The 10682-nt window shown below is 38.7% G+C and overlaps 1 pseudogene; it reads right to left on the reverse strand.

Moving 5' to 3' along the window:
- Positions 1 to 8256: 8256 nt before the first annotated feature.
- LOC109454610 (methylglutaconyl-CoA hydratase, mitochondrial pseudogene) lies at positions 8257 to 9858 on the reverse strand (annotated as a pseudogene).
- Positions 9859 to 10682: the final 824 nt, after the last annotated feature.

Raw genomic sequence — 10682 nt, forward strand, 5'->3', positions numbered from 1 at the left:
TAGTGGTAGGAAGCAGTGTTATTTACTCTGAAATGACTCTCAAACATTCTGTTATATACTTTGAGTGCCATGCCAGAAGATGTGACATCCAGCTTTGAATGCATAGCCTTTATTCAGGAAAAACAAAACGATAACCAAAAACCCCTCTAAACTCTCCATATCCTTCCAGCTCATTTCTGAAGAAGAAGCATCAGTTGTGGAAGCAACAAAAATTCTATAAATTCTAGGACCAGTGAAGGGGCTAGAACCAGGGCTGGGAGTCGAGATGAGAGTGGGGGTAGCAAATTATCAAAATAAATACCTAGCAGCTCATCCTTGTTCTGTTCAATTTCCCAAGAAGACATTCTTAAGAGAACTTTAGTGTTAGCATTCATAAGCAGTTCCCAGGGTTTAATGTGAACACCAGCAACATTCAAAACAGTGTAACAATTTATTGAATATCTACTATGTGCCATGTTCCGACAGAGTCTCGACCTTTATGGGACATTTTATCAATTGGGTAAATATTATGCGTCAAGCAATAGGCAATATGTTAAGACCTGGACCTTTCAGTCTAATGCAGGAGACTGACAATACACAATACACTAATAATTACAAAAATCATCATTTACTTGCATTTGTGTTAATGTTATGAAGGAAAACTACAGTGGACAATAAAAGTGCACCACAGGGGGCTTTACCTTTTTTGGAAGTCGGATAAGGCTTCTCTGATGAAGGGATTGTCTAAGCTGAAACCCAACGAGTAGGAATAGAATGATAGTCACTGTTGCAAGAACGTAGTAAACAAGGGAGAATGGCATAAGGTGAGGCTAGAATGGTAGAATAGTTTAAGATGATCCAGATAGGTCATGTGGACCATTGGAAGACAGATCTTCAGGGCCATTGCAAGGACTTTGGACGTTGGGGTTGAAAAAGAACCATTGAGGGGTTTTAGGCTGAAGAGTGTTTAATCTTTATGTTCCTACAAGATTATTCTGGTTACCAGGTGAAGAATGAACTGGGACTGGGGGGATCCACACTATTTATAGAGATGAGTCAGGGACTCTCTCAGTAGTTAGTACAACTAAGGGACAATGGTGGCAGTGGAGATCAACAGAAATATGTATGTGTTATGAATATTATAGATGTAGAATTGACAGAATTTGGTGACTGATAGGCTAAGGAGGTGAAAAATAGTGCAGAGGATGACACGCCAAATTCTGGAATGAGCACCTGAGTGAATGGTGATGTCATTCACAAAAGTAGAGATGGTGAAAGAAGACCAGGCTGGGAGAACGATCATTGGTTCCATTTTGGACATGTTGAATTTCAAAAGTCTGTACGTGGAGTTATTGATCACAAAGTAAGAAATGTGTCTGTAGCTCATTGGAGACGTCTGGGCTGAAGACGCGTTGGAGACTGGGGGCAGTCACTGGGGTGTATGTGGTCACTGAGCCCAATATGATCACTTAGAAAGAACATGGAGCCACGTGTGGAGCCCAAGAGCTCCCACCTTTGGAGGTCGGAGAGAGGACATGGTGCAGGCAACAAAACTGAAAAGGATCGGGCAACAGAGAAATATGGAGAGACAACAGTGTCAGCAAACCAAGGGAAAAATAGTTTGAGAAAGTGGTGCTCAAATGTGTCAAAGGCTTCTTGAAAGTCCAATAATAAGATGAAGACAAGGGTTTTAATCTAGAATTTGTGAACAGGGATAATTAAGAACCTTAAGGAGGGCTATTTTTGTGGGGTGGAAACAGAAACGGTAGACAACTTACAAAATTGATTATGAAAAATTTCAAACCTACAAAAGTAGAGAGACTAGTGTAATGAACCCCAATATACCCAGAACCCAGATTCAATAATTATCAAGATTTTGCCACACTTGCTTCATCTATCCTATTTTGTTGTTTGCTCCTGTTGCTGCTTCCAGAGTATTTTAAAGCCAATCCCAGACTGTGTCTTTTCACTTTCATTGTGCATGTTTGAGGCTTATGTAGAACCATAATGCCATTAACACACCACTGAAAGCAATAATAACCCCTTGGTATCATCCAATACTACGGTCATGTGCAGATTCCCCTGACTGTGTACACCCTTCTATACAAGTATGCTTCACAGTCCAGCAGCATGGGCGTCACCTGGGAGCTTGTCAGAAAGGCAGAATCTCAGGCTCTTTTTCAGACCAACTGAATCAGAACCTGTGTTTTCCCAGCATTCCCAGGTGATTTGTGTGCCATTAAATGACTTACTATGTGTGCAGTGAAAAGGCACTTCACCATTCCTATCCTTTTTGTAAGTTCCCACTCCTACACATGCATAAGCATATATACGCACATTAGTGACTACATTTACTGGTTTTGTTTTCCTCTCCAACATTTCTCTTTGCATATAAAATCAAATTCAAAGATTAGTATATCTCCTACAAGTTAGCTTATAATTACTTGTTATAAATCTTGCATTTTTAACTCAGTGAACTTATTTTTAAGGAATTAAATGTTCTTCATTCCATCTTTAAAGATGATTTACTAGAGGGGGTGGCCGGTTAGCTCAGTTGATTAGAGCACGGTGCTCTTAACAACAAGTTTGCCAGTTCAATCCTCACATGGGCCACTGTGAGTTGTGCCCTCCACAACTAGATTGAAACAATTACTTAACTTGGAGCTGATGGGTCCTGGAAAAACACAAATAAACAAAATTTTTTTGAAAAGATGATTTACTAGAAACACTGCTTTTTCACTGTTGTACACTCATTTTTTTTTCTTCACTCTACACATATTTGTCAGCATTGATGACTAGTTGCTGTGAGGCATTTGCACTTTCACCTTAATTACCCATGTCATGCGATTGCAGGATGAGTAGTTAAGCTGATGGCATCAGCCATGGCTTTCTTTTAATATGAAATTAGAAAAGCCGATACAGGAACTGAGCCTATTCCCACTAGAACCTTGCTTAATCTCAAAAGATTTTACAGAACAATAATAACCCAAAGAATAATCTCCATAGTTCAAGTCTGCACAAAAGGAAAGTTGGTGGTTTCTTCATTTTATTCGGTGTATATGATCATCATACATCTTGGATTTTCTAATCTCTTTACTTTTACCCATGCCATCACCCCTGCTGGAATTACCTACCCTTGAAAACCTCCATCCAATGAAATTCTTTTCGTATGTCAAAACTCAACTCTAAAAGACTTTTGCCAAGAAGACTTTCCTGACCACTCCAACCGGAAGAGTTTCCTCCGTTTTTTGAAACCCTAATTTTTTTTCTTTGACTACCACCTGTCTAGCTTTTCACACATCCTGCCTAATTACCTGTGATCAGAGCATTTCCTGTATTGAAATATCCAGGTTCTTGAAGTCAGAGATTGTATCTTACAAATATTTGTGTCCACTTTCATGCCTACTATATTACAGAATATAGCAGAAGTTCTTGATAAATATTTGTTAAATGGGCAATTCAAACAATGTAAAACACCTTTGTATGTAGTCCAGTGCTGAGTTCTACATTATCTACTTCTCTTTTGCTCTCTCCTACCCTTCAAATTAGTTCTAACCCTCTGTAATCAGACCACATCAGTCAGCCATGAGGGCAAAGCAACCCTTATCCAGAGATCTCTTCACTGTTAGATGGTTAACCAAATTAAAATTTTGTATGTATAGAAGACACTTTTCCATATGTGCTAAAATATTTTAAAGATTATTTCACTTTACCACTAATAGCTCTGGTAGAGACTTTTAAAATTACACACTACCGCCTTTTAAAAGAGATTTGAAATTGCAATGTCATTTGGTTAATACAGAACCCAAAAATGTTTCAGAAATACAGAAACTGTGAGTACATAACTCCGAAAGTTCTTCCAATCTAAGGTTCAACAATCCTTTGATATGCTTAAACCAGACTTGTCATAATCTGACATTCTTAAAAGTCAGATATAGCTCACAGTTGAGAAAATTGATAAAACACATATGACTGGACTGAGCACCAGTATATGTGTTTGTAGATGGCATGAGTACATATAAAATAAAGGTTAAGAAAAAGTGCCTCAAGAACAACTTTACTGTCTGTATAGCATAGGTTTTATATATATACCAGAGGTGCCAAAAAAATGTATACAAGTGGACACGTTGGTCAGCGTTGCTCAAGCAGTAGTTCACCATAATCAGAAGTGTCTGGATGCTGATGGCAACCACTTTGAGCAACTCTTGTAATTGCAGAAGACAAATGTGACTTGCATTTATCATTTATCGGTATATTGAATATTACAATTTTAATAGAGTTTTCCTTTCTTAAAATGTGTATACATTTTTTTGGTACCCGCTGCATAAATGTATATATATATATAGTAATATATTCCTGGAGAGACCCTCAAAATGGAAGTGAAGATTATGTACACTGTATAATTAAAATAGCTCTTCAGTTTGGGAATTTGCTAGGTATCTCAGGGCCATTCTAGACAGACTTTTTTTCTATAAATAATAAATTCTTAAGATTTCAATTTTTTTCTACAGAGGAAAAACAAGTAAACAAACATTCATGATGCCATCACACACCTCAGCATGAACAATGAACTTCCTAGCTATCTCCCTCCTCCCCCTAAAAAGCAATTTAATGCACCACTGGAGGTTGCCTATTAATTGGACTAGAAATAAAGTAGCCTGTAAAGGTTGGCGGGGAAAATACAGTGTGTGTGTGTGTGTGTGTGTGTGTGTGTGTATGTGTGTGTGTGTGTACATATATAATTATAGACGTATATAATATTTCACCCACAAAGTAAACAAGCAACACTAGCACGTCATTTTCTAATTACAGGGCTGTTTCATAAACTGTAAATGCTAACATGGGAGAGGTAAATCATAGCAATTTAATTAATAAAACAATTTAGACACTTAAACCCATATGTGCCCCTGGGGGTACCACATCAATAACAGAAGCTTGCAGGCATATTTTAGAAATTTTATGCAATTATTTGCAGATCTTGTAGTCAATAATTGCTTCAAACTGCATTAACTCTTCTCTGGCTATTTGCAAAGAGTGAATTTTCATTTGTTAAGGGGTTTTTGTTTTGTTTTGTTTTTTTCTCTTCAGATGGTCTCAAGGTCTCTAGGCGTAGAGGAGCACAGAGTTTCTTTCCCTGAGTTAGCAGGACTGGAGGAGGTGAGAGAACCCCCGTCCAGCAAAACAGCAAAACGTAGGAAGTGAGAACACTGAAAAGACAGGAGAAGGATTCTCTCCACTTCCTTCCATTTAAAGGGAGATGTAGAAGATAATGAATGTCAGAGAATGGAAAGCCAGCATTTGAATTTGTACATTTTCAGATCCTCTTTCTCTTTTAGCCTTTTAAAATTATGTCTATAGAACTCTCATGTATTGCTGGTGGGAACTTAAAATGGTAAAGTCACTTTGAAACAGTTGGGCAGCTTCTAAAAAATTAAATATAAATTTACCATATGACCTGCAATTTCACTACTAGGGATTTCCTGTATTCTAAGAGGAGTGGAAATATATGTCTATCAAAACACTTGTACACGAATATTCATAGTGACATTATTCATAATAGCCAAAACAGTAGATACAACCCAAATGGCTATCAGTTGATGAAAATGGATAAACAAAATGTGTATAGCCATATAATGGAAGACTGTTTATCAATACAAAGGAACACAATACTGATATATGCTCCAACATGCTTAAAAACAAGTTAACTGAAAGAAGCCAGACACACAAGACTATATATTGTTTAATTTCATTTATGTGAAATGTCCAGAAAACGCCAAGTCATAAAAACGGAACGTAGATTAGTGGTGCGTGGAGCTAGGCATAAGAACTGGGATTAACTGTAAGCGAGCATGAGGGATCTTATTAGGCTGATGGAAATGTTCTAAAACTGGATTGTGGTGATGGTTACACAACTCGGGGAATTTCCAAAAAAAAATCATTTAATTGTGTGCTTAAAATCAGTGACATTTGTAATACATAATTACTCTTCAATAAACTTATTTTAAAATTGTGCCCAAAATTTGATTGCTGTTTCTTATCAATCCTGAAAACAAGAAGGAATTTGTATTGAATTATATCCACATAAGATAATTAGTGGATTGTAAAGTTTGGTGACTGCCCAACAGGAAGCCTAAACAAATGTGTCTTTTTGTAACTGTGGTTATCACTGGTACAATTTGTATATACTCAGATCCCCAGTTACCAAACGATCCTTCTTTCAACTTTTGCAATCCCCATCAGAGAGATAACAAACTGTTATCATTGAGCATTTACTGTATTATGCATGCTATATGGTGTTAACTTCTTAATCAATATAATAATCCGTATACAACACTTTAACATTCTCATTTGCACAGGAGTCAGTTGAGGCAAAGAAAAGCTGAATCATTTGCCCAACTTTCTCAGTAAGTGACGGAACTGGGATTTGAACACCTTTGAATCCAGGTTGCACTCTGACTTGCCCCCATCACTGATCCCCCATAGGGGCTGAGTTCTCTCTTCTGAAATCTGAGATCAGTCATTATCTCTTCATGGGCAGCTTTAAAGGAAGCAAATGCAGACCAAGTGAGTCTTGCTCAAGAGACAGTGTGGAAGTACACAGGAGGCAAATCAGCTGCCTCAGCGGATCACTCTGAAGGACAAGCGCTTTTTCTTCATAAGCCTCTGCAGCGTTTGATTCATTATAATTAACATGTACTGTTTTTTATAATAAAAAAATCAACTAGAAACACTTTTCCCCCCAAGAAAAGACGTAAACAAGAAAAAAGGCCATAGGCACGCATCAGTTTTTCTGGATATGATTGTTTCCAAATTAACCCAGTTTATCATCTTCAGCAAGAAAAACTGAACAACAGTTTTAGCCACGTGACCTATTATTCTGAGAGGTCATCAAAACCTAAAAGAAAGCAGGGCATGAAAAAGACAGCTGAATTTGACTGGAAATGGGACATCTTGTGGACGGTGTGAGTCCTGCATTCCCCCAGAACAAGGCTGTTGTTGGCCAACGATGGGTGCCGGGCAGCACTCTGTAAAGAGTTGTGCTTGTGATTTTCCTTAAATGTCTGAGAGGGTCTTCTGAAAATTCTGGCAAATCTATGTTTTTATGTGTATAAGGAATGCCCCAATTTACAAACACATTACAAATGTATTCCAAACATTTACTTATCATTAGCATGGAACCTATTTTAATCTGAAAGCAATAACATAAAATGGTAGTTAGGTTGTCCACAGAGAGTATATATACTGACACAGAGAGGAAACATAGTGATCATGGAAAATGGTGGATAAAGTGCTACTGCGATATCGGTAACTAAAAAACAACAGAATTTTTAAAATCGATAACTATTTTTAAAAATTAGATTGAAGACTTACAATTGAGGGTCTTATCATGACCTGAAACTGAGGTGTAATCCGAATGTTTTCTTTGTTATCACTGCATCCTTACATTTTTCTTATTTTTTCACATGTACTGAATCTTCTCTTCCCCTCTCAGTCACCTTCAGTCCTTTACCCCTGCTAACCTCTGCATCCATCCACCCGTCCATCCATCTGTCCATCTCTCACTTGGCTCCTGTTACAGTGCGAACATTAACAATTTTAGAGTGTCTTCACCAGTACCCCAATATACTGCACCCCCTTATCCTGCTGTGCCCACACAGTATAGGCACGTAATAAATATTAGTCAACTTACTGGATGACTTCCCACCTTGCCACTACCTGTTGGTGGAGAAAGTTATAAAACTGCCTTAATTGAATCCTTTGAAAAATGCTGAAGTCTAACGTTGCCTGAGCTTGCTCTGAAATCCTCCCATTCAACGCCAGGTGACTTATACTGACTTTCCAATCAGAGTATAACACTTTTATACTCAACTCTGTCTACTTTTATTTTATTTGGTATATAGAAATATTTTTTTTGCGTATTACAACACAGTAGGCATACAATCAACATTATTTCCTAGGTTGTGTAATATATAAATTATTCACATAAAAAAATAAGAACAGAAAGCCTCATATGCAGGAAATACTTTTAAATGGCTGCCCACTTTGAATCTGTGGTTTTGACAGTACACACTACTAGCTTTATAAATCTGAATATGACATGATACACATTGGAACAAAGTACACATATGGACCCAATCCAGACACTTAATTCCATGTACAGCTAACTCACTCTTCACTTTGGTCGTTGGGATTCCAGGTGCTGAGGCATATGTGGATTTGAAAGCTACTTCCAGAAGTACATTTATTACACTGGTATTTTAAAGATTTCTGTTTTTTCTATTCTCCTTTATAGCGAGGGGACTTTTTCTCTTTAACAGCTGGAAGACCTTCAAGTCTGTCTTTTGTTGAAATAGTCTGAGTGTAACAAGCTTCTTCTATGGCTAACCCTGTCACTAACTCAACCTCCATCCCTTGATTAATTGCTCATTTTGCCACTCGCACTGCAACAGATCCTTGAGGTAAAAACTCTCTTGCTAGGTCCACGGTCTTTTGGTGGGCAGCATAGCCCTCCTGGTTCTGTTCTAGAACATGGCTGATCAAGCCCACTGCTTTGGCTTCTTGGCCAAGGAGCACACATGCAGAGAACATGAACTCTTTGGCTAGGGACATCCCAATGGTGCGAGGCAGTCATTGCGTTCCCCTTCCACCGGGAACAATTGCCAATCTTGTTTCAACCAGGTCCATTTTTGCTGAGGAAGCTGCTACTCTTACATCACATGCTAACACCAGTTCAAGACCACCACCTAAAGCAAGTGCATCTATTTCTGCAATCCTTGGCACTGGTAGATTAGCGATTTTATTAATCATTGCTCTTGTTTTGGAGACAAAAAGAACAACTTCACTAGAATTCATTTTGACTCTTTCCTTAAGGCCAGCACCAGCACAGAATACCCCTGGGACTTCACTACTGACTATTAGGGTCCGCACTTTCTTGTCAGATTTTAAAGCATCCACAGCTTTTGAGAGCATTTTTACAAGATTTTTACTGAATGAATTTTTGGCATAAGCTCTGTTTATTCGAAACAACACAGTTCCTCGTTTCTCCTCCTTCAGGTACAATACCCGCAACTCGTCCTCCATCTTCACCTTAGAGCTGTAGCAGTATTGCAGGGCTACCCAGATCACCAAGCCAAGTGGCCACCAAGTGGGCACAGCTTGCCTGCAGGGGCCCAATGTGCCAGATGTCGCTGCCGGTGCTGCTGCCATGTTATCTGTTTGCGGCGTGGACCTAACCCTGTCTACCTTTAAAAAATACCAACTCCAGGCTCCATTCCAGACCAATTATTAAACCTGAAATATGTTGAGGTCAGGACCAACGCACCTGCATATGTAAAACTCCCCAAGAGATTCTTATGTGTCCCCAAGTTACCAAAGCTCATATCCCATTTCCTTCTTCCTCATTGAGTAGTAAGAGAAACAAGATAGGTCCTCCTGTGTTACTGAAATGATGACAGATATCTGGTATATATTTCTTCAGTTTCCCTCTTCATTCTACTAGAATGTCTTTTTAGAACAGAACTAAGCAAACTTGTTTCTATCAAGGGCCAGAGAGCACACATTTTAGGCTTTCAGACTAAGAGACAATATCTTCAACTCTTCCAGCAGCTGTTATCACTCTTAAATATTTTATATTTAAATATGTAAAAACCACTGTTAGCTTGTAAGCCATACAAAAACAGGCAGCAGCCATAGTTGGCCAATATCTATTTTAAAGTCACTGATGATATCTTAATTGACAAGTCCAGGGGCTTTTTTAAATGTTTTATCCACCTTGACCTTTTTGCAGCCCTTGATACATTAATCATCCTTTCCCTTTTAAGGCTTGACTTTCGTGTCATTAAACCATGTTGGTTTTCCTACCTCTATCCTATTCTTTCTCAGTCCGACTCAGCAGTTCCTGCATTGTGCATATGCATCTGTATGCATATGTGTGCATATGTATGTGTGTGAGCCTGTGTATATGTCTCTGTGTATGTGTGTGTGGAGGGAGGGACGTCTGTCCCATGCTGCTGGCCCAAGCTGCTCCTACAGCCATGGTGTCAGTCAGGCTGGAGATATATTAATACTTTTTTTTTTTTTTTTTTAACCAAGTTGTTGCTCATCACTGAAGCTTGACAATGCTGGCCCCAACTGCTCCTCACATAGACTGCTCTCATCTAGCTGTACCACCCCTGCAAAGTAGGAAGAACAGCTCTGATTCCCTCTGTAGTATTCACTACAACCTAAGGCTGCCAGACCCAGGGTTTACCGCTCTGCCTAATTGAAACCCAAGGCGATGGCAGTACAATTATAATTCACCAGAACAGCGGTAGTAGCTCATGCTTCCATAGTATCCCATGCTGCCAGAGTTTATATTCTTATCAAGGTCAATTGAACAAATAAAACTCATTTCCCAGTGTGGAAAAACTGACATAAAATATGTACTGAGAATATTTGTCAGTTGCTCAACATATTCAAATCCATATTCAAATGCCATCTCTGCCTCAGTTAGTAGCAGGGACAGCTGTGCAGGGGAAACTACTCTTCCAGCTGGGAACTGAGCCTCGGAAAGGACTCTAGCCTGATTTTGAAACTACTAAGCATTCTAATGAAGTTGACTTGATTTACATTTTAACAATATCAACAAATGTACTACATGGCACTTTTCCAATAACCACTTCAACATCATTCATTTTGACACCTCCCATTGTTATGAAAAGCAG

Source organism: Rhinolophus sinicus, chromosome 14 (assembly GCF_057876585.1).
Source record: "Rhinolophus sinicus isolate RSI-liver-muscle chromosome 14, RSI-T2T, whole genome shotgun sequence".
Lineage (NCBI taxonomy): Eukaryota > Metazoa > Chordata > Mammalia > Chiroptera > Rhinolophidae > Rhinolophus > Rhinolophus sinicus.